The 20409-nt window shown below is 40.3% G+C and overlaps 1 protein-coding gene across 5 annotated transcripts in view; it reads left to right on the top strand.

Moving 5' to 3' along the window:
- The window catches only part of FAM110B (family with sequence similarity 110 member B), a 113869-nt gene that overhangs the window by 80732 nt on the left and 12728 nt on the right, over window positions 1-20409 (top strand). For all 5 annotated transcript variants that reach the window (XM_030485650.1, XM_030485674.1, XM_030485684.1 and 2 more), the window contains one exon: window positions 16590-16656. The gene's annotated coding sequence lies outside the window, so the exon portion shown is untranslated. The remainder of the gene's footprint in view (window positions 1-16589; window positions 16657-20409) is intronic.

The raw sequence follows: 20409 nt of genomic DNA, 5'->3' as shown, positions 1-20409 counted from the left end.
TGGCAGTATTTCTGAAATGTGTCACTTACTGTTATCCCCCCCTGCCAGGAGGTAAATTCTGTTTACTCTTCATAAAATATTTCATGTTATAAACAACGACATTTTACTTAGGAACTTCCTCCTCCTCTGCAGGAATTAGAAAGTATGCTGGGGAGGAAAGCAGTGATTTTTCTGGAGTTCAGAGTAAATATATATAAATAAATACTGTAAACATACACACACATATGTATATAATACAAAAAAAAAAAAGCTTTATTTCTCTTGATCTCTTTTCAAGTTTTAAGTTTTCTCATGCAATATTGAAATCAATCGCGACATTTGGCATTTCAGTTATTCATTTTCCACTATAGCTACTGATGATGAATGAAGATAAATGAATCCAAGTAAAATAAGGAAAAAAAAAAAAAGCTGTTTTATAAGGATTAGTAAGATAATGTAAGAAAAAGATAACGAGCTTTAACAGAAATTTTTGCTAGCAGCCTGGTATATGTGGTTATTCTCCAGTGCATGTATGGCATCACATGGAAAAAGGTGGAGTCTGTTACATTAATGAAATCTAGTGCTTCACTGTGAAAATGTAGCAAATGTAGATGTATTTAGCATTTTTGTGTTTTGGTTTGGTTTGGTTTTTTTCCCCAAATTCTGCTTCTGTATAGTGAAGGAGAAACGCGTGTACGTATTTAGGTCTTGTACATCTCCTGACATGAATTTCTTCAGAAATACCAGTAGTTGTTCACGTTTGTGCACTTGGAAAATTGGTATAAAATGATACTTGTTAAATATTACTTTGATCTACGGAGAAGAAAATGAACAAGTTTATCCAAATACCATGCCCCCAAAAAATAGAATGCTATATGTTTTTGCTGGAGCAAATACAGAGAAATCTAAGAAACTGTGAAGAAGGAGTAAAAAAAACATACACAGTTGTTCATTTTAAGTTTTATTAATGATTCTTATCATTGCTGCCCAAGTTTGTTGTTTTGACAGTTTTTTTTTTTTGTTGTCTTTTGCCTATGATACGTTTTAAAATATAAACTTTATAAACGTGATTTTTTTAATGTACCCACTCATGCCTGTTTTATCTTACCCCTTTTGCTTTTATCCACATATTTTGATCCAGAACTCATAATGATATTCAAGCTTCAAAAAACGTTCACAAAATCACCGATTTCATGCATGGTTTGTCACTTTTAATTTAGTAACACCTGTAAAATAAAATAATAAAATCTTTACAGCACAAGGGCAGGCACTTTTTCTGAGAACTGCTTTCCATATAAGATTATGGCTAAGAAAGAGGGGAAATGCTGAGTTTCATAATTCACTGAAGTTTGACACTTTTAAAGTTTGTATTATAACAGCACTTCATAGGTTATAGATGGGGCTGTTTGAAGTTCTGTTGTAAATCTGACTTTACAAGGCTTTAATGTTCTGTGGGCTACTAAAAATCACTCTAGGATTGAATGTGTGAAATAAAAAGTTTGATGTTTTAATATATTTTAATGCTCAGGCACTATGTCATCTTAGATGTTTTTTCACCAAAATGTCAACATTCTTGAATTTTGGAATAAAACTTAAAGCTTACCTTCATGTCTGAGGGAGGAGGGGGGGAAAAAGTAAAGGAAAAAAAAAAAAACAGAAACACGAGACTCGATTCTGCACAGTAAAGTTTAAAGTATTGACTTGAGCTTATGGCAGTGGAAAGAAAGGCATAAATATTTATCATGAAACATAATGTAGAAATAACTGATAATATTTTCACATGGTTAGAGCCCAAGCCTCCATATGAGCTACAAAGAATAAGCTGTAAGGCTCAGAAAGCTAGCTTTTCTGGAAGGCTGCTCCTCTCTGCTCTGCACGTCCCTCCTTGTTTGAAAAGTCTGGGGTTAAGCAGGAGAGGAGATGGTCCAACCTGACATTTTGTGGGTTTGTGTAGTTTTTGCATAGTATTGTTCGAAGGATTCACTAGCTTGGCAATGTAAAATGAGAACGTGAAGTTAGGAACTGTGATTAAAAGAATATGTCTTGATTGCACATAAGCAGCGATGAGTAATACAAGTTAGCTATTAGTCAGCGTGCTTCACCGTTTTAAGTGATTTTGATGCAAGGCTGTGCAGGGTTGCTGTAACAGCCATCTTGGTAACTTTGCTCCCTTCACTTCATGGTGGGGATGCGACACCAGTGAAAAGTTTGGCTCAGGATTACTATATTGAAATTACCCCCCTGATCCCCATGCTACTTTATAATTTACACTAGTTATGTTCACTAGAGTTGTTGTTTCTGTCTCCATTATCTAATCTGAAAAGAGTGGGATATCACATGCAAAGGTGACAGCCAGCCCACCCGCAACCTGCCAGCAGGGCTTTCAGTGGTGGCCCCTTTGGGAGGAAATAGGTTTAAGAGTGATAAACATCAGGACAGGAGGGACCCTGCAGCAGAGACCTTCAAACTTCTCTCCACCATGCTTCTTCCCCTGTTTCTGCAGCTTGAATCGCAGAATCATAGAACGGTTTGGGTTGGAAGGGAGCTTAAAGGTCATCTGTTTCCAACCCTCCTGCCATGGGCAGGGACACCTTCCACTAGACCAGGTAGCTTAAAGCCCTGTCACTTCCAGGGATGGGGCAGCCACAACTTCTCTGGGCAACCTGTTCCAGTGCCTTACCACCCTCATGGTAAAGAATGTCTTCCTAATGTCTAATCTGAATGTACCCTCTGTCACCTTAAAGCCATTCCCCCTTTTCCTGTTACTATACGCCCTTGTAAAATGTCTCTCTCCAGCCTTCTTGTAAGGCCTCCTTTAGGTATTAGAAGACTGTTATGAGGTCTCCCCAGAGCCTTCATTTCTCCAGGCTAAAGCTGCATTAGTGAGGTATAATAAGCTTTGAGAGGGTCAAGGGTTGGTGGTGGTAGCATGCTATCCTTCTTTATTGGGTTGTGGTTTCTGAGTATTGACATTGCTGTTCCTGGCTATTTCCATGCATAGGGTATGTAGCATGGCATTTGGTTGCTGTTGGGTGAAGAAGAGAGAACTGGAGAAGCTGTTGTCTCTGCTCACCACATAAACCATGCAGTGTGGGCCCAAGGGAGCTCCAGCAGTCACGAAACCTGTGGCACGTACATTTGGGACAGTAACACAGTGTTGGTTTGAGTTTGTATGTAACTTGGCTGCTGGGAGGGACAGTGTGCACTGTGCTGTGCTTATTTGGGCCACCAGAGATAACACAGGTGCACAAGAGGCCTGCCAGGAGAAGGTTAAATTAGCATAGGATAAAAGCAATTCCTAAGGATAGTGTGTCCTGTCACTTTAATCCCTGACGAGGTGGCCAACTGCCACCTGGCTGGCTACCATGCAGCCTCAAGATGAGCTGGCTGTTTGTCCATCATTGTTCCATGTAAGCAATTACAGAAACTTGTGTAGTGAGTCAAATAGGGAGGAAAAAGTGGGGGTTTTGATTATTTTTACTGTAGCCAGATCTGTACTTGAGCAATTTCACATGCTGTATTTTTTGCTCATGTCATCTAACTTGGGTGTAAAACTGCTAGGGAACTTGTTTGCCCAGTTCTTGGCCATGAGGAATTACTGGAGAGGAAGGGAATTTTCCCCAAGAAGTAAGGCAAGGACAGGAGCTCCAGGTGGGCACACCGAGGGTCCTCCTAGAGGAAGGGAATTAAGGTATCGTAAGTTTGATGGTATGAATTCTTTGTTGGCGTCAGATTACATGCTTTGAATCCATGTTGTACTGAAGTCATTCCCTATCAGGCAGGACAGTAGTTCAAGTGTCCAATATTGTGAGCATGCATGACAGCGAAATCTTTTAATAATGACAGTAGCTGGTTGGCTGTTAGAAGTGTTAGAGGTAGGAGGTTTTGTTTTAGGAAGTGTGAAATAAGGTCCCTTCAGGCAGCTGTGCAGCTTTGATTTGAGGAAGACTGTGGAGGATGGTTTCACAGGTGTGATGCAAACATATGCGTGCTCATTTTAACCCTCTGTGCCTTTTGTAAGTTCATTTCGAAGTTCAGTTTCTATTCCTAGTGACGGTGTAGTTAAGAGGTAGAAACATGGACAAGTTTGAACACAGAGCAGTTGTTTGCTTTGTTTTTAATGTCCATTGTTATCAGCAGCACATGGTGAATTGGCAGCACAGCAAGTCCTGTGATAAGAGTGAATGTCTGGGCAGTAGACCTTCCCCATGCTCCAACATGAAATCTTCTTGGATATCTCTTGCTCTGAATGGGATTGAAACTAACTGGAGGGTATGTTATTACGTATAGTGAGAAAACATCTGAGTTATTTCTCTTCTTGAGAGGTGCTGTTTGGATTTGAAGGGGAAGGAGGGGAACCTGAAACCTCTCTACGTCAACATCATGATGCTCAGTGCCTGCTTCCAGGTGCCGTCTCTGCTTTTGTAGTGGGGGTCACCAAATAAAGCCAGGTTTGTGCACATACATTTTCAATGACATAACCCTGTGAAGGTGGCTTTGTGTACTTGTCTCCTACCAGATCAGAAAGTAGGAATAGTCTCTTTGCCACATGTTTGTTGAGGTTGTAGAAGCACGGCAGCAAGAGTTGCTTTTGCATTGTGTAGAAAGTAAGTTCTTCCTTGGAGATCTGCTTTTGTATTTTTGAATGTGTGTGTGGATTTAACTAAAGAACATGCGTTCACACAGTTGTGCTATTTAAGTTAATGTGGGGTGACTCAGTGTGTATTCACTACTGTCATCCCACAGCAACTGTGACAGAACATTTTATTGTTTGAAGACAATGCTAATAATGGTAGCATTAAAACAGCATTGTAATTTCACAAAACGATATTCTGTTCCCAGAACTGCAAAGTGACGACGAGATTTGCCATTGTCAGGCAGGGGAACAGGAGCTGACCTGCAGCACAAGCAGCGCCCACCGCTTCGGCTGGCATGGGCTGCCCTGCCTCCTTCTGCTCCGCTTTCCAGGAGCAGCTTTAGCAAAACAAGCACTCTAGCGTTCGTGCTGAGAGGTGTCATAACACAGCGCCTTCCCAGGGCAGTCCTGCCCTAGGCTGCTTTTGTCTAGCAGTGAGCCATCCACCAGCATCCTGGACAGCCGAAATGGCTGGGAAGGCACCCACTGCTTCTGGCTGCCCCTCACCTATTGCTGCTCTGGTGCTTGGCCCCACCAGGTATGCAGTTTGCTGAAGGAAATGAGCTTTGCACTCAGTATGTGGTGGATGCTATAGCATTCCCGTATCTTAGAATCATAGAGTCATAGAATAGCTGGGGTTGGAAAGGACCTTAAGATCATCTAGTTCCAACCCCCCTGCCATGGGCAGAGACACCTTGCACTAAACCATGTCGCGCAAGGCTCCGCCCAGCCTGGCCTTGAACACCGCCAGGGATGGAGCATTCACAACTTCTTGGGCAACCCATTCCAGTGCCTCACCACCCTCACAGTAAAGAACTTCTTCCTTATATCTAACCTAAACTTCCCCTGTTTAAGTTTGAACCCATTACCCCTTGTTCTAGCACTACAGTCCCTGATGAAGAGTCCCTCTCCAGCATCCTTGTAGGCGCCCTTCAGATACTGGAAGGCTGCTATGAGGTCTTCACACAGCCTTCTCTTCTCCAGGCTGAACAGCCCCAACTTTCTCAGCTTGTTACAAAACAGCGGTTCAGAAGTGAAGCGTATTACCTTAGTCATGCTTTACTTTACCATGAGGTTTGGTGGAGGGATTGTAGGATGAAAGCAGCATGGCTGCGTTGACTAGCAGAGGGTAGCTGTGCTGATTTTGTAACTGAGGTATAGTTTATAAATGCTGATAAGTTCTCCGTATGAAATCAGTAAACATTGCGCATATGTTATTAATCTTTATCATCACTTATTGTGTAAACATAATGATAATTTCCTTATCAAAAGAGTTGGTAAGAATGCTTGGAACCTGAAAACAAAGATGCAGTGGTGGGAGCCATATGCGTTTATTCCTTTGTAGGAAATATTAAAAGTAAAGCATTTCCACCCTTGCAAATACTCCTTTTCTGTGGGTTCCTGGTGTACTGTTGTAATAATCACATTGGATAATGAGAACATAGACAACGTGATGAGAAAATGAACTGAAGAAGAGATTGTTGGCAGTGCAGAGATTTTTGAAACCTCACCAACATTAAACCACATTTGTAGTACCATGGTTTATATACAGTGTGGACAACATCTGCAGCATAAAGCCATTTGGAGATTCATTGGTGATCATGTTGATATTACTGTTATGGAGTTCCCTTCATGTGCATCAGTAATTAGCAGGTAGATAGCTGTGAATCCAGACCCTGAGATCTTGCACTGAACATCTTTAAGATGCACAGCCATAGAGCGGGACTCACTTCTTTAATGGCTCCCTTCTCTCAGCAGTGTTTCCCATGAGCCATGTCATAGAGTACCAGAGGGTTGTGCTTTGATTTCAGTAGCTTCATTATGGAGTTGTGCCCATCTATTAAGATGGATGTTTTTAAAATGTAATTTGCATTTGATTGGGATTCTGAAGAAAAAGAGCTGATTTAAGGAAAATCAAATGGGGGAAGAACATGTTTTACAGTCTTGAGATTCCAGGCATCCTTGCTGTGAAAAATGGGAGTTTATTTAATTAGCCAGTCTCTGTGTGGGTTTGCTGAGTTGCTTTAGTTTGTTTGTTCTCTGTCAGTTTCTAATAATGCTATTATTTATTTCCACTGAACAGAAAAAATGAGTTTGGTGATCTCTGTTGCTCAGTGTCTGCTGGGAATACTGCTTCTGAGTTCTATCACTACAAATATTTGTATATTCTTCTCTGTACTGCCCTCAGAAACGTTGAGGAGAGCCAGACTGACTCAAGATTGTTTGCATACCTTCTGTTTTCTTTTAACAGAATCCTTGCACAGTTCTGCCTAACTGTGATCTTCCATGAGCTGTAAGGAGCAGATCACATTGTTAATTATCAGACTGTTCAGTCTATGTGATATGTACCACAGAACTTTACTTGGGACCTTTGGTGATTTCCCTGTCTAGTACATGTTTTGTGGGATCAGAAAATCTCCTTTGATTAGAGAGTTTCTAAATAGCAGTATGTGTTACACCCGCCACCTAGTTCCGTCCCAGTTTATCCTGTCTATCACTGTGTCCCCCTGCATATCTGTCACCAGTACTGTGTATTTGGGTCTCCCATAGCATAATCAGTATTACAGCATGAAAGCCAGGCTTGCACAGAATTCCACAGCCCATCAGCCCCCTGTTTAGCCTCTACTGACAGTTAAACACCAGCATCAGCAGCTTCTTCTCCTTGTCAGTCCTTTCCTGGACTGATTCCTAAATGCTGTACACAAAGAAGTCCTGCACAGCACTGCCTGTTAACTAACTGCCTTGCTGAATACGTTACAGGTGCCCACTGCTAAAAAGGAGAGATCATGCTTTTTTTTTTCCTGTAGGTAGTCCTTCTTCTGTATCCTCAAGTTTTCTTGATTTCCTCAAGTCGTCCTGTTTTATGTGCTGTTGCCAAACAAATCACTGAGAGGTGCAAAATCAGAAGAGCAGAGGAAATGCCCAGTGTGTACTGAGAAGCAAATCTCAGACTTTCAAGAATGGAAAAAAGGAACAATAAAAAGAAATGGATATATATGGTGATGAATTTTAATATGCATATTGTAATATTTATCATGTGTCTCCCATGTCTGGATCACTTGTTGCTGAGGATAGGGTGAGGCAAAGAGACAAAAATTTTTGGCGCCACTGGTAGCAAGATGAGATCAGAGAATCATGTAGGTTGAAAGGAGCCTCCGAAGGTTACCTGGTCCATCCTGCTGCCCAAATCGGGTTCCACTGGATCAAGTTGCTCAGGGCCATGCACAGTTTTGAGTATCTCCAAGGATGAAGGTCCAGCAGATCCTTTTGGCTCCTGTTCCAGTGTTTACCTCCCTGACAATAAAAAGACTTTTTCCCCTGTGTAGAGCCGGAATTTCCCGTGTTGTAGATCTAAGCCGATGCTTCCCCTGCCCCACACACCTTCGAGGACAGTCTGTGTCCTCTCCCATCAGACAGTTGCAGACAGTGGGTAAATCCTCATTTCAAGGCTACGCAACACAGTGTTCTCACCCTCTCCTGTGCTCCAGCCCCATAATTGGCTCTGGTGGGTCAACATAGGTCTGGCACTGGGCAGCCAGCACCGCTTCAGGCAGCGTGTCTACAGGAGGAACTCTCTTTTTCCTGTGCTGCATCCCAGATTAGGTTGCCCCTGGTATTTCAAGAGCCTTTATACAGATATTGTATACTCTTGCAGCAAATCCAAACACAGTTTAGCAGGGCAAAGCACAGTTGGAGACTGGCTCAATGCCCAGTCTGCTTTTAACCTCTGCAAAGGCCCTTCTCTTTGTCAGCACTGCTGAATGTGGTATAGATATACAATATTTTTTAGCCAGGAGAGAAAAAAAGAAAATTTCAAGGTAGAATGTCCCAGTCTTAGTGAATCACACAAGTACTGGCCTGAAAGAAAGCATCAGTTTGTGTAGGTCCTAAGACACAGGGGTCAGGCATATTGTAAACATCCAGGTTAATGAGCTTAGAGCTATGGCACCTGATGAATACTAATGTAATTTTTAAAGATATTAAGTATCTCCCAACTGAAAATTCACATCCTGTTACCTTGTGTATATATTCTAAAAGCATTATGGTTTTCAAGGTATATAATATGAAACAGTAGGTTTCAAATTTTGTTTGATGTGCTGACCGTTAAATGTTGCCTAATGTATGTATGAATTCTATGGGGCTAATTTAGATTTTGGACAATACATTTTCTTCTTATGGGTATTTTTGAGAGTTCCTCTAGAATAATCCACTAGACTCATCAATGAACTATTAGCTATAGGTTAAAACAAATAGTATGTCAAGAGATTGACAGCTTGATTTTATGTTGTTATTTCTCACTGACTGAAGAAATTGGATCTGTCTTTCCCTCCCTAAAATATATCAAAACCAACACAATATTGATCCATTCTTGAAAGCTTTTGCTCATAGTATGATGCTCCCTTTGGAATTTGACATAATGTGCATCCCTTTGCAAGGTTCATAAATAAAATATTAGAAAGATAAAGTTTGTGACCTAGTTAGGAGTTATGTGCATGATCACTTCTTGGTTGAACTGAGGAAACAACTGAAGTAAAGCAGGGGATATTTTTACATACAACAAACCTGGTATTAATGTTTGGTTTCTTTTAACGAAAGGGACATTTATGAGTGTATGTTCTTTTGATTTTTGACTGAACTTAAAACAGCTAGACATCAGAAAAACTTATTATGCACAGTAAAATTTAATTAGGTGACTGCATAAAAATCAAAGTGTGCTTTTTTTTTTTTTTTGTGGAGAGAAAGCAAGAATCTCCTTTTGGTACTAGAAGCACATATGTAGCTGAGTCCTATTTTCATCTCCTCCTCTTCACCAAGAGGTGTTAGCAACAGATGTGTATAATCTGCTGCCAAGGGTGATAGGCGAGGGATATTAGGAGGAATGGACTATATTCCTTACATCCTGCATGGTGCCTTCTTCATTTAGCAAACATTCATGAGGTCCAATTTTTCAAAAGATAGCCTTTAACTTTGTACATGTCAGTTTGAATTGCTGTATTTGGTCTTCAAAAACACCAAGCACCTATTTCTTCATGATCACAGTTTGACTTGCGGATGCTAAGCACCTCTTGAAAGTATGCACAAAGGCTCTGCATTTAGGTGTAATTAACCATTTCCATGAAAAATATGGGCCTAACTTTTTCAGTACCTGAATTCATATCTTAAAAAAAATTATACGAAATGTAGCTATTTATAAAAATGTTTTTATATCTATATCATATATGGTAACTGTTTGGAAAGGTAATATGTAAAAAAACCTGATATGTTCTGGTTAGACTGCTCCAACTACAGTTATTCATTTCAAAAACTGGTTTTATTTTGTGGTAGATTAGGCAAAACTGAATTCAACTAAATATTTGGAGACATCTGTTCATCATTAACTCTGAGGATGAGAGGTTACCTGCAATTTTTTGTTGATCATAATTATTGCAAGACCCTTTAAAACAAATAAATAAATAGAACAAGAACACAGCTGTGCAAGTGGACAAATGGAGGGTTCCATAGTGGAAAACACCAGGTACACTTTTTCAGTGAGATAAGAAAGTGGCACATCCAGATGTGAGCATAAAGCATCAAACCTTTCAAGTCACCTTTTGCTGTCAGTACCAAACCATCATTTTCTTCATGATTCATGCAGGCAAAGGCCAGTGATTACTTGAGCTTCATTCTCTTAAAAATTTCCATTTAGCTTTTGTGGCTCTGTAACTCTCTTAGGTTGTTTGGGTTTTTTGGTTGTTTTTTTTTTCCCTCTATTATGGTAAATTTTTTCAAAAAAAAGCAGTGAGATTAGTATTTTTACAAAGAAAGATGTTTGGGAGGTGTTTAACACAATTTCCAGTTTTTGTTTTCAGTCACAGGAAGCATGTTGTAAGCAAGCTGTTGTATGTCATGCAGCTTGTGGTTCCAACCACCTCCTGTATTACATGCATTGTGTGCTCCTCAGCCGAGCATGGGCTGCGGCTTTGAGCTCTCCCTCCGTTCATCTACAGGCTGGCCAGCTTGGGCACACAGCATTCCTCTCTGTGTGGCTGCACGTGTTAGTGTGTGGTATCCTAATTAAGGTTTGTTGTCATCCAGATAGTTCAAATAAAGTTGCATGTGTGGTTTTCACTTGTTGTGGTATTTCTGTGGTTTTAATGTTTAAGGTCAAGGCTTCACTGAACCTGGATGAAATCAAAAAGCAGAACGGCTATAGAACGTATATTTAGGTATAAATATTTTAGTTTTTCTTAAGGAGGATAGACTGCAAGATGCTTTTAATTGGCATGATGTTGCCTTCCTGAAACTTGTTTTATAGTAATCTTATTCCAGTTCTCTTTTTTTTTTTTTTTCTTCAGTTTCCATCATCAGTCTTTGTTTTAATTATTCTTCGTTAAGATTGAGATCTCTTGAGTCTAAACAGAGATAAGCTTTGGCAATTCTCAGGTTGAGGATATCTAAGGAAAAGCTCAGGAAGCAATCTCCCTGGTTTCCAGCAAGTAAAAATTGCCTGGAAGAATCAGGTACGCTCCCTGAATCCTCACCACAGCGCCTGTATATTTACCACAGGGGGCTCACCATGCTCTTCAGCTAAGAGATGCTGAAGAAGATACGTCCTTGGCAATGCCTTTGGGCATTTGTTATATGTCCCTCTGCTGAGAGTATCCAGGGCCATGTGTCTTTTTAATTCTTCAGATGTATCTCAAATAAGAAATCCCGATATTAGGCAGATCTCTTTTTCCATTTTAAAATCCTCACTGGGATCTTGCTTGTGTGGCAGATACGTTGGTCATTCGTTCCCTTGAGATTTTGAAATTTCAAATATGCAATGTCAGTCACAATACGCAGTGTTCTGGGCCCCACAGTATTTTTTCTCATAGCATAGTGCTTTTTATTGTAAGGGTGCTGAACTGACAAGCAGGCAACTAAAGGGACAACTGGTGGGACAAAGCAGTCTTATGGTCCACTGATTAGAAATGTACATGACCTCAGAGGATTAGGTACCTTTAGAGATACCCACAGGAAGAAGTAACGATGCTAACCAGAAAGAGAAGGAAATCTTTATTTTTTGTACGTTACTCTTCGATTTCAGTGACTTTTAATCCTAAAGGTCTCAACCTCATTAGGAAGATACATATCACTTAGAGTCTTCTAAACGTGGTATGTTACTAGAATGTCCTGACACTACAGACAGAAGGAGAGCTTCTGTCCTGTCAGCACCCAGCTTGGGTGTGGAAGGTCTCAAGTCAGTCAGTCTTGAAAAGGAGCATCACTCCTTCCTGAGCAGTTCGCATATCCATCCTATTGCTTCCCAAATGAGCAAAAAAAAAAAAAAGTATCTGAAAATGGTAGAAATGTTTAGAATTTATTTAGCTACAAATTTAAAGATCCCCAGATCTCCTCATAGTGGCTGTTAAGTTTTTCACTTGACCTTGATTACATCAGCAGATGAGAGAGACTGTTGAAATTAGGATAACAAGCAATTGCAGTATGCCAACTGCCCAGCCGTTGTGGAGTGTTTTTCTAGTCATTCTAGAAGGATCTCTTTGAGACAAATTTGAATGAGGCTGTGGGATTTTATAGAGAAAAAAGCTATAGAGAAATGTCTGTTCAGAGGAAAATGTGATCATTCACACCCATATAATTAGTTGATTTGAAAAATGTTGAAGAAATTGGTATTTTCAACAGTCTGAGTGTAGTCCAGAGTTTCTCTTCTCAGTTTAGGAGCTTCCTGTCTAGGTGTCAGGCATTTTCTGCCCTTACAACAAAGGAGGTTAAATCTTCTGGGTGAAGCTCAGAAGGTAAAACTGGCTTGTGTACATAGCTCAGTTTCATGGATTTTTGTGATTTTGAGAAGTCTGGCATCAGTTTTTGTTGTGCTGGTTTAGATCTGAGACGTTCTAAAGTATTTTTTTTATTATTTCTTTTTTTTTCTCTCGTTTTTTATTTAAGAGAATAGGGAAGATAAGCACAGTTGCTTTAATGATTCATGATGAGGCCAGAATTTAGCTACATCCCATGCACCTGTTTAGTAAGAGCCAGTGACTGATCAGTTCTTTGCACAGATCTCAGCTACCATGTCTTTGGCACTATGTCAGCATATCTACTATTGATTTTTAAGAGAAGTACTGTGGGACCACTTATTGCTCCTAAAAGAAAATATTGTGGAGACCAGTCTTTCCTGTTGAGGTGATAAGAATCTGCTAGCACTGGCATTGTTATTTAAAGAGGGGAAAAATACCTGAGAAAGATTGGCAATGAGAAATAAATGGCATGGTAACTGTGCACAGCTGACAGTACACACTGTGGCAACCATGCTGATGGAGCTGCCCCACCGTACCCTGCCTGCAGAGAGCAGGTCTGTGCATCACCAGGAAGGAGCATTCAGCTCTGAGTAGTCGTACATGCTAGCAAATGTTTTCAAACCCTACTGTGCGTCCAGTGTAAAACTGTATGGCAACATGCCTAGCTGTATTTTCATCTGAATCGTACATCTGCAAAAGAAATGAAATCCTAGACCTCCAAGCCCAGAAATAAATCCAAGAAAAAGTTAAAAAGCACCAAAGAATCAACTATGCGCTACATCCCTGGCAGTTTTCAAGGCCAGGTTGGACAGAGCCTTGGGCAACGTGGTCTAGTCTGAGGGATCCCTGCCCATGGCAGTGGGGTTGGAACTAGATATCTTAAGGTCCTTTCCAGTCCTAACTATTCTGTGATAATAGTTGTCAGCAATGTGTTCTGTTGCCTTCTTGAAGGCCAGGCATTTGGTAGTATTTTAGTCACAAGTAGCTGGGCTCTTCCAAGCCATGGCTGGCCACGTGTTGTACTACGAATTCCCCAGAAGGTGTGGGACAAGGGGAGCTTGTTTCTTCATTGTCCTCCTCCTACCTCATGGAGAAGGCAAGCGCACATTACTTGGTGGTGGCCTTTCTGGGTTGCTCTGCCTTGGGGCTGGGCCATGCAGGTAGATAGGTGGGGGAACTGAAAGTTTGTGACAGGGGTCTGGCATGGTGCATGCAGAGGGGATGAGGTTTTCTAAAGACATTGGAATTATACCTGTGCGAGTAATTAGTAAGTAGAAATACTTGTATGACACCTTTTATACTAAACCAGTAAAATTAATTGGGAGGATTTGGTGCCTTTAGCTGTTCTGATAGGTCCTCAATCTTTTTTTTTTACTGAAATCTATGCTATATTCTGCATTTTTCTCTACTTTTTTCCTGAAGTTGCATATTTATTTTCAAAAATATTAACTGTAGTGTACTGGTGCCTCTAACCTGTGTTAGAGGGTATTGTGTTGCTGAATAAGTTTGTCTGAAGTGTGTCACTGATGGGCACTGCATTGGACTGATGAAGCGCTACTGGAGATTTGTATCCATAACAGTTTATCCACTTAAACAGTGCAATGAATGTATGGTTCTGCCTTGGACTGTTCATCTTGCACCTGCAAACTCCAGTGCTGCCTGCTTGAGCATTTGCTTTCCCACTGGTGGAGGCACCCAAGCCCTCACAGATGGTTGTCCGTGGTAGTGCTTCATGGTAGGTCCCCATTTATGTATGAGATGAGTAGACTGGAGATTATCGTGCTGTCAGGCTGAAGAATTTAACCTAGTACACTATCAGCCTTATCCATTCAGTTTTGTCACTACATGTTCCTTTTGCAGATGCTAAATGGGATTGCTCTTGGTTTGTTACATAGCGTGAACGCTGAAACTAGTCATGTGCTTAAAAGCTCCACAGAATGTTTATCTGTTTGGGTTTTGTTTGCGTATCTTCCTTGGTCATTGCTATCCAGGGTCCAGATCCAAGCTCAGTGAAGCCTTTGTTGTTTGTCCCTTCCTACTGATTCCACAGTTTAATGCATTCCCTGTCTAGAAACCCATGAGAACTTGAAAAGCATGTTTATTGTGGATCCAGAGGATTATGGCAACCCATTGTATGAGAGCTACTCCAGTATTAATACTTGCAATTTTATTGCTATGACCTCTTTCTAGCATGTAGAAGATGCAGTAGGCTATACATCTTTTTGAAGAGTTTTCACTGCTGTTCACTAAACAAGAACATATTCCAGTGTATAGTTCACACTGACAGTCACATCATAAATGTGTTGATCCCTGTTGCTCTTTGAAATAATAATCTAAAATAAGAGTTACATATTTTGAGGAAATTATAGAAACTTTCCTAGTCTTGCCAAAATTTTGAAGGACTTTATTTTTGTGTCTAGCTACTATCTCATGAATAGTTTTCAAGTCCACTTAAATTACTAGTTTTGGAATAAACCATGTATATGTGTGGTTGTAAATCGTATATATGTGAGGTTTTATGTCTGTACACTTGTATCAATAAAAAAGAATAAGAGTATGTACATGTTGATATGGGAAGAAGGAAACTTTTTGGTGCGTGTCCTTACATGGTGTCTGTGTTTTGGAGCTCTCTTCAAAGACATTGTGCTGGTGAATCTTCCTCAGCTTGGCATTTCTACCCTTCTTGCTTAGTGTCGTCAGCATCATAGCAGGGTTCGGAAAACTGCTGCTTCCCTTCCTGCATCAGTGCCTTCCTGCACATAAAAATGTGTGGAGAAGGGCTGCGTCCTGAAGCAGAGCTGTTTTCCTCCCAAATGAATACGCTGATTTATTTTTACCTTCACTATTGTGTATACAAATACTTAATTACAGGAATAGAATCTCAAAAATTTTGTATTATGTGCTTTTGTTGGCCTATTGTATTGTGAAGATTTTTACAAATATTTTTAGCAGGTGCCACAAAATACGAATGTTTGGATTTTTTATCTGCATCAATATTAATAACTGGTTTGAATACCAAGAAAGTACTAATAATTTTGGAGCGAAAAAGGAGAAGATATTGCATATGAAATGAAAGATGTATTGATTGGCTAGACAGAAGTAAATTTACAGTATTTACAATACTGTAAATACAATTTACAGTATTGTAAATACCCTACTGCCATAGTTTAAAAAAGCATTCTCTAAGAGAAGTGCTTAAGAAAAGGGGAAGAGGCTAATAGAAAAAAAAAAGGCAAAATTAATAGCTTTTTAGTAGTTTTGTGCCACCAGTTGAACATTCTAATTGTTCCATGAATAATCACTTCAAATAGGTGTTGAAAAAAATAACTAATTCCTACAAGGCATAAAAATTATGTAATAATTTTTGACAGAGTTGTTAGTTTGTGAAATACCTTGTCAGCTCTCTCTAGTTCCCAGCAGGGAGGTGTGGGGGGTCTTAAGTACACAAACTTTTTGCTCTTTGACCTTAACTCTGGATATGGGAGGTCACTTAAAAACAGTTCATCACTGCAGATGCCATATTTTCATGTCAAAATCGACTAGCAGCTGCCCTGAAATAACATTAACATTTACATGTTGATATTTTCCTTCAGTTACTTGCAAAATAACTGAAGCAGATTCCACGCTCTGCTAAAGCTGTATCATAGAAATAGCGCTGGGATTGTTTTTTACAGTATTAGCTCTTCTTCATCTGGACATAGCCGAAACCAAACCAAAAGGGATTGTTTGTCTACAACAAGAACTTAAAATGCATGATTTTGTATTGTCCTTCATCAGCGAATTACAAATTTCATGTTGAAATTTGGCCCTGCTTGCATTTATACATTGATCCACAGCATGGCTGCATCTCGTCTCGCACCTCAGATACTGCGGCATATGTGAGCTTGTGTTCTGAGGCTTCCCAAATGACTTTTTAATTAGTTGTTATTATTACACAGCTCATAGCTTTTCCAGTGCACAGCCATGTTGATTTCATCACTTAATCTCATCTTTCATGTGAAATAGTTCTGGTTGCTCTTGTGGCTGCCTTGCGTTTCTTTTCCTCCCTTCTCGTGGCATGGGCCAGCCTTGATGTGTGGTTTCCTTGACCTCCAACATCACAACAGCACTGACATGTAGGCATCTGCCGTATTACTGCTCTGTTGAGATTTTTTAATACCTTTTTTCATATTTTGTTTTCTTATTTTCTGCAGAATCCCCTGGAGCATTACATTCCTCCGTTCAGAACGTGGACAAGAGTTTGGCATTGTGCTTTTACAGGTACCTTTTTGAATTAAAATGCACTTTTTTCCTGGGGTTTGATAAAGGAGGGCAATTCCAGAAGAACTTCACCATGTCCTTTTCTGCTGTCCTGGTAATGAATTTCTCTTCCTTGACCTTTACTAATAGATTGGGTTGGCAGATTCATTAGTTGCAAATATATACTTCAGTACTGTGTAAGAAAGACTGAGGCTTGCTTTTGCTGACCTCTATCATGCAACGATCTCTGTGTCCACGTGGCAGAATCCTTTTTGGAAATAGTCCAGTAGTTCCAGGTTTTTTCCCATCCTTTATTCCCAACCTGTAGTTTGGTTACAGTCTCCATTCAGGATTGTGTTAGCTTTTTGTAACAGAGACTTTCAGTGCAAGCAAGCACTTCTAGCCTTAGCCCTCCAGAGCTTTCTGTTATTTATCTGGTTATTACTAATGCATTTAAAAGGAGAAGAAAGCTTAAACATCTCAGAGTCCATCCACAACGCTCTAAGCCTGATTTCAAGGTCTGAGCAGGAGAGGAGCATTAAAGTTTAAAATCTTTTATTCATTGTTAAAGCTCCTAAACAAAAGGGGGAAATCCAGTGTTGGGAATAATGAGAAAAAAATGTCATATATTGAGTAACTTCATTGTTGGTTAGTACAAGGAAACCAGTGGAAACCCAAGGGGACAGGAGCTATACATGTGGCACTTTGTACCAATGGTTGTACAATTCTTGAAAGACTTGTAAGAAAGAAAATCAGTAATCAGTATCTCATGAGTCATATCAAATCAGCAACATGCTTCACTAATACTCAGTTTTAATTCTGCTCAGTAGAAGGTGTTTCATGTTCATCTGTTTCCAGTCACCATACTTGGCTCCAGAACATAGATTTGCATTGTGTGGGGTCTTAAATTAACAATTATCACTGCTGTTTTATTTCAAGACAAAAATGTTAAGTCTGAGAGTACACATAGCTAATTTCAGGGTAAAAATCTGTTCCCAGAATGTAGAAATCATCTCAGAAGCCGTTTCTGTCAGCTGAGGAAATTGGGAACTTGAAATTCCAGATACGCTGTAGTATGAAATTAAAGGCAGCAAAACTGTCTTAGCTGTGCCAAGGACTGACATCAGGAACATTCAAAGCCTTGAAGGGATCTGTGTTAGCTTTTGTGGTCACAAGTTAACCTACACTAATTTCACAGTCACATTTTGTATTTTCACCTGTTGTATGGGATTTATTTCTGCCATCTTAGAAAATTGATTTAGTGTTTGGTGTTCATACAGATGTTCCAGGAGGTCCATAGTTTTGTTGTTGGAGATAAATTGATTATTTTGTAAATGGAGACGATTGGCTCTATGATTTGTGATGAAGGCAGCATTTGGTCCTGGCTACAGTGATGCAGCCATCCCTCCCTTATTATTAGCTTTTAGAGAATGTATTGAAACCAGTCCTGAGCAGTGATGAGCTGGTGCTAGTGAGTGAGGGACACATCCTTCACTCACTTGAGGGACTTGATTGTCCAGCAGTGATAAGGACGGTGCACTGGCAGGACTGCTGGACCGGAGAGCTTACCTTTTTGCAGCAGGCATGGGCAGATGAAAAAATGGACAGCACATGTCCCCACTTGAGGCTTGGCACCTTGCTTGCTGCATCCATGAATTGCCTGGCTTAAGCAGCTTGGCCCCGTGATGTTCAAGTTCGCGTTCTGTAGATCCACCTACTTAAAAAGTTTGTTGATATTCATCTCTAAAGAAGTAACAGTTTATTGGGGTAAAGCAGGAGCTGCAAGCTTGGGATACCTCTATCCAGTTTCTGGGTTTGGAAGAAATTTTCTATGTTACTTTGGGCATTCATACTCAATCCTACATTTAATTCCCTGTTTGGAGATTTTCTATTGTTTACAGGTGAGGGGGGACCTATTAATGTGAGGGATACATACCAATGGTGCAGTAGTCTGGTACTACAAGGGGGTCAGGAATAGAGAAATTAAGCAATTTTTCTAAGCAAGGTACTTGTGAGGAAGTACAGGGTCGAGAGCATCCCGTGTTCTGGTCTCCATGGGGACAAGCCTATTGCGTGTGTCAGCATGCAAAGAGCACATGAAATGGAGCTGAAGCAATGCCAAAAGGAAGAACTGGATTTACTGAGGAGTCTATAGCAAACCTTAGTACTTGTTCAATTGACTGGCTGGTGTTTCTGCTTGACTGGATTTCCTCCACTGTTTATTTTCCTCTTGAAAACATATGGAGCTCCAAGGCTGGTATCCTTCCTGTGATCTCCTGTTGCCAGCCACCCCAGTGCCAGCTCCTCTGCCACCAGCCTGCTAGGCTTGGTGGACAGTCTGCCCTGGGCATGGAGGCTGAAGGAGGGAGGAGAGGAGGTGTCTCTCACCGGCAACCTAAAAGTGACCTGGGTTGAAGGGAGCTTTGCTTCAGGAGGAGCTTCACTACCTTTTTCCACTGCAGCCTTACTCTGTTCCCCCTGCCAGACAAGGGATGAGGAAGAGCACTTGAAGTGCCTCTTCCTTCTTCCTCTAATCCCACTTTGTCCTTGTAATCTGTTTCTGCTTCCCAACCCATTTTCAGTGCCTCTGTCTCTATTCACAACAACTTTTCGTCTCCACTCTTTTCCTGGTAATTACATTTCTCCACTACCTCTCTGTGTCTTACGATTTCTTGCTCTTGTGTCTGTCCCCATACTTCCAATTCCAGGTTCGTTTGGTTTGATTTTTTTATTTCCTTGGAGCTGGGATGCCTCAAGCCTTCCTGAACTGCCTTCCTCTCCCCTTGTTTAAATTCACTGGTCATGACTCGATGCAGCTTTTGTCTTAAGATGGTGAGGTTTTTATGGTTTCTTAAAAGTTGTGGCCAGGAAGAATTTCCATCATCATAACAACTTCAGCAGGGCCCTCAGATATGGGAAAACCATTCAGTGGGGAGAGTCTCGACCATCTGACTTCTTAAAAGCTGCTTTCTAAGAACATTGTTTTAGTGAAGAGTCATTACATTAAATGATGATAATACAAAAACACACTTTGAGCATCAAACTTGGATATTAAACAGAAGTTTGGATACTCATTAACAAGTATCTGACTGGATATTTGTCTTCAGTTGAATAGGTTGTGAACAGTTTGTTGAAGATCCGTAGTTTTAGCATGGATTCTGGGGGTACACATTTCCAATGCAGCAATTAAGAAGAAAATATATTCCGTGTATTCTAACAGCTAACACCTTAACAACTCTAGGAAATAAATCTGGTATAGTCTAAGGGGTTACACACACAAACCTGTAATCATGCCATGGACATACAGTGTAGCACTTGTGTTGGGGTTATACAGCTGCATATTGCATTATGTTCCGGTGCTAAAATCGGTAATTTTAACCGTCTGCTTGAAGAAGTCTGAAATATACAGACATGTCTTCAAGACATAGTGTTATGCACTCCTTTCATTTTCTTATTTGACTTCTAACACCATGTTTCTTCAGACTTGAGGCTGGAGAAAAGGTGAATAAACTATCCAGTGGTATGGGAAAATGTCCTCTTATCTAGAGAAAAACATAGCTGTACCAGTCAAAAGATAGCATTTGTGGAGTTGCTCTGAAGCTTGCAGTGCCCTGGAAGGCTGCTGTAAATCACGTGTGGTTTGTTTTTGTTTGGGTCTTTTTATTACTAATTCTTTAAAAAAGACCTGATTTGGTTTTACATAGTCAAAACTTTTATAGTGCGTTTATTTAAGCAAAAATAAATGGGCAATATTTCATGTATGTAAAAAGTAAA

Source organism: Strigops habroptila, chromosome 1, assembly GCF_004027225.2.
Source record: "Strigops habroptila isolate Jane chromosome 1, bStrHab1.2.pri, whole genome shotgun sequence".
Lineage (NCBI taxonomy): Eukaryota > Metazoa > Chordata > Aves > Psittaciformes > Psittacidae > Strigops > Strigops habroptila.
The sequence above is the reverse complement of the archived record's forward strand: the minus strand, read 5'-3'. Positions and strand labels throughout refer to the sequence as shown.